The 12,295-nt window shown below is 51.5% G+C and overlaps 1 protein-coding gene across 1 annotated transcript in view; it reads right to left on the reverse strand.

The window, feature by feature from the left end:
• ZMIZ1 (zinc finger MIZ-type containing 1) overlaps positions 1 to 4,012 on the reverse strand; it is a 565,771-nt gene extending 561,759 nt beyond the window's left edge. The window contains exon 1 of the mRNA XM_060241000.1: positions 3,561 to 4,012. The gene's annotated coding sequence lies outside the window, so the exon portion shown is untranslated. The remainder of the gene's footprint in view (positions 1 to 3,560) is intronic.
• Between the last annotated feature and the right edge of the window lie 8,283 nt (positions 4,013 to 12,295).

Here is a 12,295-nt window from a genome sequence, read left to right on the forward strand (position 1 = left end):
CCAAAGGATCCACTTCATGGTTCCGGGTTATGAAAACAACTCTTTCATAATTGATCAATCAAGACGGCACCCAAAGCTTTTGAGGACAATCTCCGAAAGGTCCAAGACAACATTTGCACCCATATTATTGGAGTCTTTTGTGCTTCGCCCTCCCACAAAAAAAAATATTGTTAATGTGTGCATAAGTCATCCTATGCCATGCATATTTTATAGGATTTTTTTTTAAAGTCCTCTTTCCTTTTTCTAAAACCTTCCCCTCCACCCCCACCTCCTCCTAAGCTCAGAGAGAGCACAGTAGCAGCTCCCATCTCCACAAGGCGTCTGGCCCTCCTCACACGTGCAGCACCCCAGCGAGACCTCCCTTTCAGTGTCTCTTTTGTCTGATGGGGGCCGGTGTTTCAACATCCTCCACTCGAACAGAAAAAGGTCAGCCCTGGACTCCTGGCATTCATAAACCTGAATCAAGCCCTGCCAGAGGAAGATGGATGCCGTAGTAAATGTGCCTTGATCGGGGGAGAGAGGGAGGGAGAAAGAGACAGAAACCAACTCTGCCAGATGAATCTCAGTTCTGTCCTAAAGAACATGCATTTTAAGCCAGCAAAAACCTCTTTTTTAAAAAAATATTTCTCACATGATCCATACTTATGGGTTTGGAAATCAGGGCCGTTGCTACAGCAGCTTTGCAAACAACTTCAGAGAAGTTCCTTGTTCACAGTTTGTGTTGTGTGAGTGTTGAATAGCCCGCCTGTCATAAATACCTGCATTAATCACGCCTGGACTTAAAAGAGGGAGGTACAAAAAAACTCCCCGCATTTGTAAACAATGACAGTAAGAATAAACTTTTTTTTTCTCAAAGCAACCTTTATTTGGGTGCCGGGAGGGGGAAAGCTGCAGTAACCAAATACTTCTGAGAAGTTCACCAAGTTGCTAGCTTACCAGTTTTTAAAATTACTTTTTGATCCAAGCCTCTCGGTGGTTTGCTGGCTAGAAAGGAAGGGAGCGCCAACTTCTGTAGGGGTTTCCCCTGTTGCCAGTCTGTGCCCCCTTGGTGCATCTGAAAATATCCCACCAGCCAAGCCACTGGGGGTCAGGGGTGGCCTTTCTTCTCATAGTGATAGCATTATCCCACCCCACCCAGCACTTCCTTATACATCCTCCCCAGTCTCTCCGTGCAAAAAAGGCTAGCATTTCACAGACGGAGAAACTGAGGCAGGGAGAAAGAGAGCTCTCTTTGACCTAGCAGACTGAACCTCCTGCTTCAGCTGGGGTCCCTTCACTGCCTCAGAACCAGCTTGGCCCTTCCCCTTGCTCTGATGAAATCTCCTTTGTCACCCCCCCTTCTCCCTCCCCCCAAAAAGGGGGCTCTTCCCTTGCCCAGAAGACAATGGCATCTTTCACCTTTCCAGTTTCTTAAAAGCCAAAGCTGGAAGGAGAGCTAAGAAGGCTTAGAGATTCCTCTCCCCCCCCCACAACCCAACAAAGAAAAAGCACCAACTTTGCTGCTTCAAGAAAGCCAGGAGCCCCCCCCCCCAACTCCAACGGAAGTCTGGAGGAGCTTTGAACCACCACCACCACCACCACCACCATCACCCCCCGCTTTTCATAGTGGAAAGAAAGCCCAGCCAGGTAGCCCTCCAAGATGACAGTCATCCCTTCTCTCGCCCCCCCCCCCCGCCCCTTACTGTCTCCTGGAAACCTTTGAGAGGACTTTTCTTGGAGCTGCAGACTTCACTCCTCCGCTCTCCTATCAGGGCAGGGCATTTGGGGAGGGGGGGAGCAGTCAGACCCCCCCCCCAGCATCACTCAGGCTGGCCTGCTGCACCCCCCCGCCCCTCCCCCCCCGAAGATGCTTCTTTCTTCCTGCATAACCCTGAAGCCCCCGGGCAGATCCCGAAGGAAAGCCCAACCACTCTGCAGCGGGCTCCACTCGCTCAAAATCAGGCGATGACAAGAAGACTTCCCAAACCGCCGCTCCTCCCGTCTCAACTCTCTCGGGGGCCGCAGACGGACTTCCCGGCTCCCCGCCCGTGCTCGGGCAGAAGGGGCAGGCAGCATCCCCCACCCCCCAGCTCCCCTTTCTGACAACCCGACCGAAGTTAGCGGCGGGATGTGCAAGACGGCCCTTCACACGTGCGCACGACACGCGTCCTCCAGCCCGGCAACAAAAGTTCGCAAGCCAGGGACGGGGTTCCGATCTCTGCAACACCCCGGGGCAAAAGAGAAAGCAAGCAAGCAAGACGCGAGCTCCAGCAGCCTGGGCCGGCCCTCCTGCCCCGAACGGAAAGGCGAGAGCGAGAAGTCCGCGGCTCGGCCGGCGGGGCTGCCACCTCCCGGGCCTGCCGTTGCACGTGCATGTTTGGAACTGCAGCTGCTCCCGGGAAAGCCTCCCGCCTTCTCGCCGGCCTCTCTCTCTCCCTGCCTGCGCTCACAATAGCCAAGGAAGCTCTTTGCAGGCAGCCTGGGGGGGGGGGGGGGCTTCCTGGACAGATGCACAAGGGGGAGAGGGTGCGGGGGGGGGGAGCCAGGGCCAGAGAGAGAAGCCTCCCGCCCCCCCCCCGGCTCCCTCCTCCTCGCCCTGCCGGAGAGGCCCCGTCCCGACTGGCTTGCAGAATCCAGACACAAGGAATGTGCAGTCGGCCAGGCAGGCTTCCCAACGCCCGGAAAACAAGCTCTCCCCCCCCCCCCCGCTCTTCGCATCGCCTGCTCGTCCTCCGGCTTTGCAAACCCTCCCCCGGGATCGATGGCTTTGAAAGGAAGGAATCGCCTTTTGCAAAAAGCAGTTTGCAAACAAAAGTAGACGCCGGCCAGGAAGGGGGGGAGGGGGGCGGTGAGAGGAGAGGGAGGAAGGGGGGGGAGAGAGAGAGAGAGAAGCACCCCCCCCCCCTCCCGCACAGCAGCCCCGGCCGGATTATTTTTAAACCTCCTTTGTTTTTATGGCATAAGATCTTCCTCCTTCCCTCCCTCCCTCCCTCCCCCCGGTCAACCGTGCCTAAATGGAAACATTGTTTCGCCTCTCCAAACTTGAAAAAAGAGAGAGAGAGCCGTCCACAAACGCCCGCCCCGAAAAGGCCCCGCCGCCGCCGCCTGCAAGAACCGGGAGCTGCACTTCCTCCAGCCCCCCCCCCCCCCGCGCATTCTCTCCCTCTCGGGAAACCGATCTTTCGAGGCGCTTCCTAACCCCAGGCACGCTGGCTCGGGCGAGCTCTTTCTTTGCAAGCACGAATGGAAGCAATCCGGGGCGCTGCATTCGGTGCATTACCACCGACCCCCCCCCCCCCTTTCGCGGCTTTCCTCGGGATTTCCCCCCAAAGTCTCCCGACCCCCCCCCCCGAGTTGCCACATCCAGAAATCCAGCCTGGCCCTTTAAGAAGTCCTGCGAGCCTTCCTCCGCCGTCGTCCCCGCTTCTACTTTTCACACCGAACATTCCAAGAGGACCTTCCCGTTTTCGCATTTCCCCGGCGTGATTTGGTTTTAATAAAATTATTTTGCAAAGCTCCGCCGCCACTCGCCGCCCCCCCCCCCGCCCGGGTCTAGCAATGAGCCGACTGGCGAAACTTACCTACGGTTTGCCGAGGGGGGCCCGAGAGAGAAAATCGCAAGGATTGCAAAAGCAAGGGACAAAATTCAGAGGGAAGAAAGCAGGCGGCCGAAGGGGGAAAAATATTCCTTTCCTTTCCTCTCCCTCCCTCTCTCTCGCTTTCTTTCTCCGGTGGATTTGCAGGGTCTCGTTCGGGCGGCCTTTTAAAATTTCACGGTTTTTTTAAAAAAAATCTGTTATTATTTCTTATCTTTAAAAACAACAAAAAGAAAAGGCAAGCAATCCCCTCTCGCAGCCAGGGAAAAGGAGCTCGGCGGTAGTGGGGAGAAGAAGTGAATCAACTCGCCGAGCGCCGAGCAAGTTGAAGTGTCAAATTACATTGGCGATTTTATTACCAAAGAGCCCTGCTTCGTGGCTGCCGGCAAAATCTGTCCCAGATTCCTATCTGCCAGGGAGCCGCCGCCGCCGCCGCCGCGTCCCTCTCGCTCTCCTCCCAAGGATGCTTCTCCAGCCCCCCCCTCCCTCCCTCCCTCCGCCTGCCTCTTCCCCCCTCCCCCCTCCCCACCACCTAAAGTAGGAAAAAAAAAAAAGGCAGGATCTTTGAAGAGCCAAAGTTGAACAACGCCAATAAATTGCCTTTCAAGATTCCCCCCCTCCCCTCCCCTCCCCTTCATCAAAGGGAAGAACTTCCTGTCTTGGAGAAGCCGCCGGAGCGCGACCCCCCCACCCCCCCCCGCGGGGACATGATTGTTGATCCAAATTTAAAAGGCGAGGGAGGGGAGGGACCCCCGGGCGTTTGCATCCGCCCCCCCCCCCCCCCCGTTCCCAGCCGCTAGACGGAACCTCCCCCGGTGCCGAAAGGGGACGTACTTTGCAGCGAGCGGGCGAAAGAATCTCCCGGACTCCTGCTCACGTTTCTTGTTTTGATCTTCGGCGCGGATTCTATGAATGGAGCCCCCCCCCCCCCAACCCTGGGACGCGGGTTCGTGGCGCCTCCCCGCCGCCCTTGCCCCGAGATCGCCTCCTTTAATGGGGGGAACCCCCCCCCCCACACACGCATCGTGTTCCCTTGCAGGAGCGAGGAGACCCTGCTGCCCACCCCCCCCTCCCTCCGGGAAGCCTCCCGCGCCGGGGTTTACTCGGAAGGAAAGCGGGGCCAGGTGTGGCGGGAGTGACTGGCAGGTGCGGGGACGTGCGTGCCACATCCCCCGGGCCCGGGCGCCGGGAGAGAGGAGGGGCGCGCCCGGGAGGCTTACTTGCGAGGAACCACGCAGCGGAGGCGGGGCTCGCGGGCAGGGGGTGGGAGAGGCCCGCCCGCCGAGAGGGCCCGAGCTTTGCGAGGGGGGCGGCGTCTCCCGAGGAGCTTCCCCGACGAGGGCGGGCCTGCAGCGAGGCAACCCGGGGGAGGGGAAGCCGGATCGGAAGGCGAGGGCCTGCTCGGGTCGTCTAAACGGCCGGGCGCCGGAGCTGGAGGCCGCGATCCCTTCCTCTAGAGCAGAGCGCCTGCTGCCCTCCCCGAAGGGCTCCCCGGCCGCCCCCAACTCCCCCCGCCCCCCCGGGGCCAGGAGGTGCTCGGGCCTCTGCGGCCCTCCCCGGAAGGCCCGGCCCGGCCCGGCTGCCTTGAAAAGCCGGCGCGACTCGGATCGAGAAAGGCCAGCAGGCGGCCCGTGGGGAAGGGTCTCGGGGACTTTGCAGTGGAGAAAAGAGACGAGGAAACGGCGACAATTCTGCCCGGGGTGGCGAGAGGGCACCGAGAGGCATTTCCCTCCCTCTTCGAAAAGCCTAGACCTGGAGGGAAGACAAAAGAAAACGCTGCTTTACCCAGAGGGCGATAATGGGGGATTTGCAGCCAGAGGCCCTAGTGATGGCCACAGGAAGAGGCAGCTTTGCAAAGGGATTAGAGAGATCCAGGGAAGATCAGGCTGACCTTGGCTACTAGCCCCAGGGACAGAGGGGAGCCTCCCACAGAATCCTCTGGAGTCCCAGAGCCAGGAGGCAACCTCAGGGGAAGGCCTCGGCCTCCCTGCCCTGCTCTTGGCCCTCCGGAGGAACTGGGTGAGACAGGAGGCTGGACTAGGTGGACAATTGGTTTGATCCAGTAGGCTCTGTTGACGTTCCGTCCCCAGCCAAAATATTTCCAGGTGACCAATAGCTTTATGATCAGAGTTAAGACCCTTCTGCACTCCTTCCTTCCAGCAGGGGTTGGTTTAGTTATGCAACACAGTAGAAGGCAATGCCCTCCTTTGCATTTGTGATTGAAGGAAGAGAAATCCATTTGGCACCCCTGTAAAGGGGGTGGGGTGATTACACCCTGGATATTGATTCAGAAGTATATTACCCTCCCCCCCCCCAAGCACAAACACACACCACACTGCACTCATGCCTGGATCAAATGGGGGCACATCTGAAAGCACATACTGCTATAACCCACTTTGTACTAGAGCATAAATTCCAGGGAATACAGCTGAACTCACTTTCCAGAGAATTGCATTTGGGAGTGTTGTGGCCACATCAGGAAGAAATTTCTTCATGCGGAAAATCTGAGCAATTAGGCAAAGCAGTGAGTTGGGTGCACTGACAGCAGCAGCACTGTTTAATTAATTTATTTATATCCCAACTTTCTCCCCTAATATCCCACCTTCTTCCCTCCTCCATTTTATCCTCACAACAGCCCTGTGAGGTAAGTTAGGCTGGGAGGGTGTGACTGGCCCAAGGTCACCCAGCAAGCTTTAGGGCACGTGGGGATTCGAACCTGGGTCTCCCAGATTCTAGCCCAGCACTAGTGTGTGTGGGGGGGGGGAGGGAGTTTGCATGATTTGTTTGGCTGTTTATGCGAGGGTCACAAAGGAAGGAAACTGTATTAGTGTCTGTGACAAAGTGTGCGTGCACACAAAAGCTTATACCGTGAATAAGACTTGCTTGGTCTTAAAGGTGCCCCCGGCCTCAAGCTCTGTTCTGCTGCTTCAGACCATCATGGCTACCCACCTGAATCTGCCTCCTGCCATGTCTTACTTCACCTTCTGGCTGCTCCCTGAACTGTTAGGCACTACTAGAATCCAATTACCCGCATGGATTGTTCTTCTCTTCCTTTCTGTTTTTTTCATTGCTCATGGGACAACATAACCGTGTTGCCAACCTCCAGGTGGAGGGCTGGAGTTCTCCTAGAATTACAGCTGCTCTTTAGCTGACAGAGATCAGTTCCCTCAGAGGAAAAGGCTGCTTTGGACGGCATTATAGACACTGCTGAGGTCTCTCCCATCTTCAAGCCCTCCCCTCCCCTGCTCCACCCCCAAATCTCCAGGAATCTTCCACTCTGGAATTGGCAGTCTTACAAACCACACTCAGTTTAAGCAGGAGCAGTTTGATGCACAACCTGGATTATGTTTGTTCTGAAAGAAGACCCACTGAGACTGCTGGGGTTATTCTGAAGTAAAGTAGTAATTTATTACAGAACAAGAGCTGTGAGCAGCCCACATTATGTTTACTCAGAAGGAAAACCCACCGAGGTTGCTGAGGCTTACTCTAAAATAAGTGAAGACAAGACTGAATTTCTTTGTTAACAAAATCTGTTGGCCTCAGTGGGGGGGTCTATTCAGGAGCAACTCTAACAGGTTTACTCAGAAGTAGGTCTCATTTTAATTCCATGGCACTTACTCCCAGGGAGGCAAGAACATTCTTAGGGTTGTCTTGCAAAACATGTGATCCTGCAATCCATACTTAGTGCCCACAAGATCCCAATGTTGTGGATTAGAACCTGAGCCCCATTTTTTCAGCGCTACCTCCATTTCAGGTTTATATGTCTAGAACGAGGGTGACAATCTGCACATAGTTTGGCATACCTGAAGGCGGAAATTTTTATCGCAGGGTAAAGGAATACAAAAGAACAACAACAGAAAAGGAAGAACTAGAGATCTATTTCACAAGATCCAAGAAATCAAAGGGAATTTTAAACCATGGTTAGGCATGCTGAAAGAGCAACACAAACACTTTAACTGAACAGGACAAAATAAAGAAAATATGCGAACAATACACAGAAGAACTACACAACAGAGATGAAAGGATGACAGATTCCTTCCAAGAAGAATGTTTTGAAGTAGAACCTGCAGTTTTACAAAGTGAAGTGAAAGCTGCACTGAGAACAATCCAGAGAAACAACCAGCATAGAAGATGGGATATCAATAGAGTTATTCCAAGCAACAGAAATTGAGTTATCAAAACCTTAACAAGAATATGACAACAAACATGGAAAACCTATTTCCATATGTTGACCCACAGACTGGTAACACTCAATCTACATTCCAATTCTGAAAAAAGGAGATGTCAAAGACTGCAGCAACTAATGGATCATAACATTAATTTCTTACACAAATAAAGTAATACTCAAAATTGTACAACAAAGACAGTTACCATATATGGAATGAGAAATGCCAGATGTTCAGAAAAGCAAGAGATGCTAGAGATCATATTGCAAATTTATGTTGTTTACTGGAGTATACAAGATAATTTATCTGAAGAAAATCAGTTTGTGTTTTGTAGATAACGGCAAAGCTTTTTGACTATGTGGATCATGAAAAGTTATAGTTGGTTTTAAAAGAAATGGGCGTGTCACAACATTTGATTGTTTTGAAGTGCAGTCTATACTACTGATAGGATAGCTACCGATAGGATAGAATACGGAGAAACAGAATGGTTTCCAGTTGGCAAAGGTGTCACGACGTGGATTTATGTTATCTCCCTAGCTCTTCGTTCTACATGCAAAACATATCATGAGAAAAACTGGATTAGATTTCAATGAAGGTAGAGTGAAAATTGTGAGAAGGAACATTAATGAGCTATGCAGATGACATCACATTACTGGCAGAAAATAGTGAAGACTTGAAAGAACTACTGATGAATGCTGAGGGAGAAAGTGCTAAAGCAGGATTACAGCTGAACAGCAAAAAGACAAAAAAAAGACCACAGATTTATACCCTGCCCTTCTCTCTGAATCAGTCTCAGAGCAGTTTACAATCTCCTTTACCTCCCCACCCCCCACAACAGACACCCTGTGAGGGAGGTGGGGTCGAGAGAGCTCTTACAGCAGCTGGCCTTTCATGGACAACTCCAGCGAGAGCTATGGCTGACCGAAGTCCAGCAGCTGCGAGTGGAGGAGTGGGGAATCAAACCCAGTTCTCCCACTTAACCACTACACCAAACTGGTTGGAAAGAAGCCATGAATTGTACTGAGAAACCGCACAATGTTTAAGACTGACAAAGAAATTGAAATTGTTAAAAGGTTTTCCATTCCTCGGCTCCATCACCAACTAAAAGGGAGACTCTTCCAAGAAATCAGAAGGAGACTGAGACTCAAAAGAGCAGCCGTGAAGGAGCTAGAAAAGATCCTTAAATGGAAGGATGGTGACCAATATTCCCTCTAAGCTGCAGAGTCTTGTGAGCAAAAATTCGACTTTGCGAGCTACTGGCATTAAAGGTGTCAGCTACTGCACGAATTAGACAAAAATGTGTGAGCTGGAGGCTAAAAAACTGTGAGCTAGTTCACACTAACTCAGCTTAGAGAGAACACTGATGGTGATTAAGATCAAGATGATTCATGTGGAGGAAGTTTAAAGAATACATAGAGAAAGAGTCGAATGTAAGAAGACATTGGACAATTTTTTAGTAATAATGGGGGGGGGGAAACGAAGAAGCAAGAAGGGGGGGAAAATATTTATATAACGAATTTTGATTAGTCAGATGTATCTTTAGTATTGAATTAGAATCTATAACCTCGGGGAAGTCTATATTGGAGGGAGGGGGGATTGAAAAGTCATATGGGTTAGTATTGAAGCAACGAAGGGAAATTAAGTTCTGTAACCATATGCTATCAATAAATTGGTTAAAACAAAAGATCAAGATGATTCATGTCGTACATTCCTCATTACTATGTACAGGTATGAAAGCTGGACAATAAAGAAGGCTGCCTGGAAGAAAGTGGATTGATTTGAAATGTGGAGTTGGAGGAGGCTGTTATGGATACTGTGGATTGCCAAAATAACAAATTACTGGGTTCCAGATCAAATCAAGCCAGAATTCTGCCTAGAAACTAAAATGAACAAAGTGAGGCTTTTGTACTTTGAGCATGTTAATGAGAAAACAAGAATCACTGGTGGAGACAATAATGCTAGGAAAAGTTGGAGGCAGCAAGGAAAGAGGGAAACCAAACGTTAGACGGAGGGACTCAACCAAGAAGGCCTTCAGTCTGCAATACCCGAGCCAGGCTGCTAATGAGAGGAAGTTCTGGGGGGTCATTCATTCATAGGGTCACCATAAATCAGAAGCGGCACTTGACAGTACTTCACACACACACACAAACACAGACCTCGCTGAACTGGAGGGGTCTTATATCCAAGCCTGCATACACTCTTCTCGCCCAGTCTTATGGCCCTTACAATTCTGCACAGGCTGGAATCAAATGCTGGCAATATTTAATGGGAGGGATAGGGGTAGGACAAGAGTATTAGCACAGAATGAGTCGGGCCTTACTTCCAAGTTATTTATTTTATACCCCGTCCTCCCAAGCAAAGCGGGCTCAGGGTGGCTGTAGATGTACAGGGCAAAGTAGATGTACACAGGGTCTGTCGGGCTTTTACTTCTAAGCAAACCCATCCATAGGTTCAAGCCTGGTCTTGTCAGATCGCGGAAGTTAAGCAGGGTCAGCCGTGGTTAGGACTTGGATGGGAGGCCCCCAAGGAAGTCCCGGGTTGCTGCACAGAGGCAGGCAACGCAGAACCATCTCTGACCATCTCTTGCCTGGAAAACCCCACAGGATCGCCAAAAGTCCAGTGTGATTTGGCAGCACTTTAAGAACACCTAAGAGAAGTCATGCTGGATCAGGCCAGTGGCCCATGCAATCCAGCACTCTGGTGCTGACTAGTGTTCCCTCTAAGCTGAGTTAGTGTGAGCTAGCTCACAGTTTTTTAGCCTCTGGCTCACACATTTCTGTCTTAGCTCACGAAAAATGGCCCCAGAGCAAGCTAATTTATACCGTAGCTCACAACTTTAATGCTAGTAGCTCACAGCTTTGATGCTGATAGCTCACAAAGTAGAATTTCTGTCCACAAGACTCCACAGTTTAAAGGGAACATTGGTGCCTACTAATACACTTTCAATCCACTTTCAACGCATTTTCATGATGATGATGATGATAATATAATAATAATAATAATAATAATAATAATAATAATAATAATAATAATAATAATAATAATAATAATAATAAACTTTAATTTGTATCCCGCCCTCCCCGCCGAAGCAGGCTCAGGGCGGCTAACAAGACATGGTTTCCCATGATTCACATGATAGCTTGCAAGTGGATTTTGCTATTTCACACAGTGAGATCCAGTTCTAAAGTGCACTGGAAGTATGTGTGATTAGTGCCTCTCCGTGTCGCACAGTGGCCCAAACCCAAGAGCTCCACCAGCAGGGCCAGAACTCTAGAAACCCTCCCACTGTGGCCCCACTCCCAAGGCCGGCCTGCCTTCGGACCAGAGAAAGCTCCCCACCCAGCCACCCGCCCCGGACAATATGCCGATGCGCTTCTTCCCCGGCCCGCCGCCGCCTTTCTCCGGCCAGGAGGTGAAAAAGTTGCCCGATTCTCGGGTTGCAATGTGGCTGGGCTCCGCTCCAGGTGAGAGCCGCCGGCTCCGCAGTCCGCGTTTTGCGAGCAGCCCGGCCGTGTCAGACGGAGAGCGCTGAATAACAAAGACAAGTTTGAGAGCCGCCGCCGCAGCAGCAGCAGCAGGAGCAGCCGCGGCGGCGGAGCTGGCTGAGTGACGTCAGGGAACAATGCCTCTGCCAACACACACACACACACACACACAGGGCCTGGGTCACACCGACTGGGCTCCGCGCTCCGGCGTCTTAAAGGGCCACCCACCCCAAGCCCCCCTCGCGCCTCCAGGGCGGCTCTGCAAAGCGAAGCTCCTTGCTCAGACAGGGGCCTTCTGAACCCGGCTGGTTTCTATTGGACATTGCTGTTTTATTATAGATTATTATTTATTATTATTATTTTATTATTATATTATGGTGATGATGATGCAAGAGTCCAGTAGCGCTTTAAAGACTAACCACATTTGGGGCGGGCAAATCGAGGTGGGTAGCAGGTTGGTCTGTCTGTAGCGGTGGAAACTGGGGAAGGCAATGGCAAACCGCCCAGTAAAAAGTCTGCCTTGAGAGCAACGTTGTGAAAGGAGTGTCACCCCCAGAGTCAAAACTGGTGTTTGCACAGGGGACGACCTTTACCTTTTTTAGCAGTGGAAAAGAGTAGAGTGCAGTTAGTCCTCCAAGTGCTGTTGAACGCTTCCTCTTTTCTAAAATGTGCATGACTTTGCTCCCACCCTACCTGGCTACAAATGCTGCTAGTCTTGAAGGCGCTATTGGATGCTTGCTCTTTTCTGCTGCTACAGACAAAGTACCAGGGCCACCCGTCTTGATCCGTTTCCATGGAAGCACCACATTTACCCATACAGGATGGAAATCTATAACCCTTGTGAAGAAGGGTTCTAAAGAAGTGAGCAGTGACTCACGACAAACTGGGAGCCAGTTTGGTGTAGTGGTTAAGTGCCTGGACTCTTATCTGGGAGAACTGGATATTCTCCCGTTTATTGCCCACTTCTCCACTTGCGGCTGCTGGAATGGCCTTGGGCCAGCCATAGCTCTCTTATCTGGGAGAACTGGGTTTGATTCCCCACTCCTCCACTTGCACCTGCTGGAATGGC

This window comes from Heteronotia binoei, chromosome 6 (assembly GCF_032191835.1).
Source record: "Heteronotia binoei isolate CCM8104 ecotype False Entrance Well chromosome 6, APGP_CSIRO_Hbin_v1, whole genome shotgun sequence".
Taxonomy (NCBI): domain Eukaryota; kingdom Metazoa; phylum Chordata; class Lepidosauria; order Squamata; family Gekkonidae; genus Heteronotia; species Heteronotia binoei.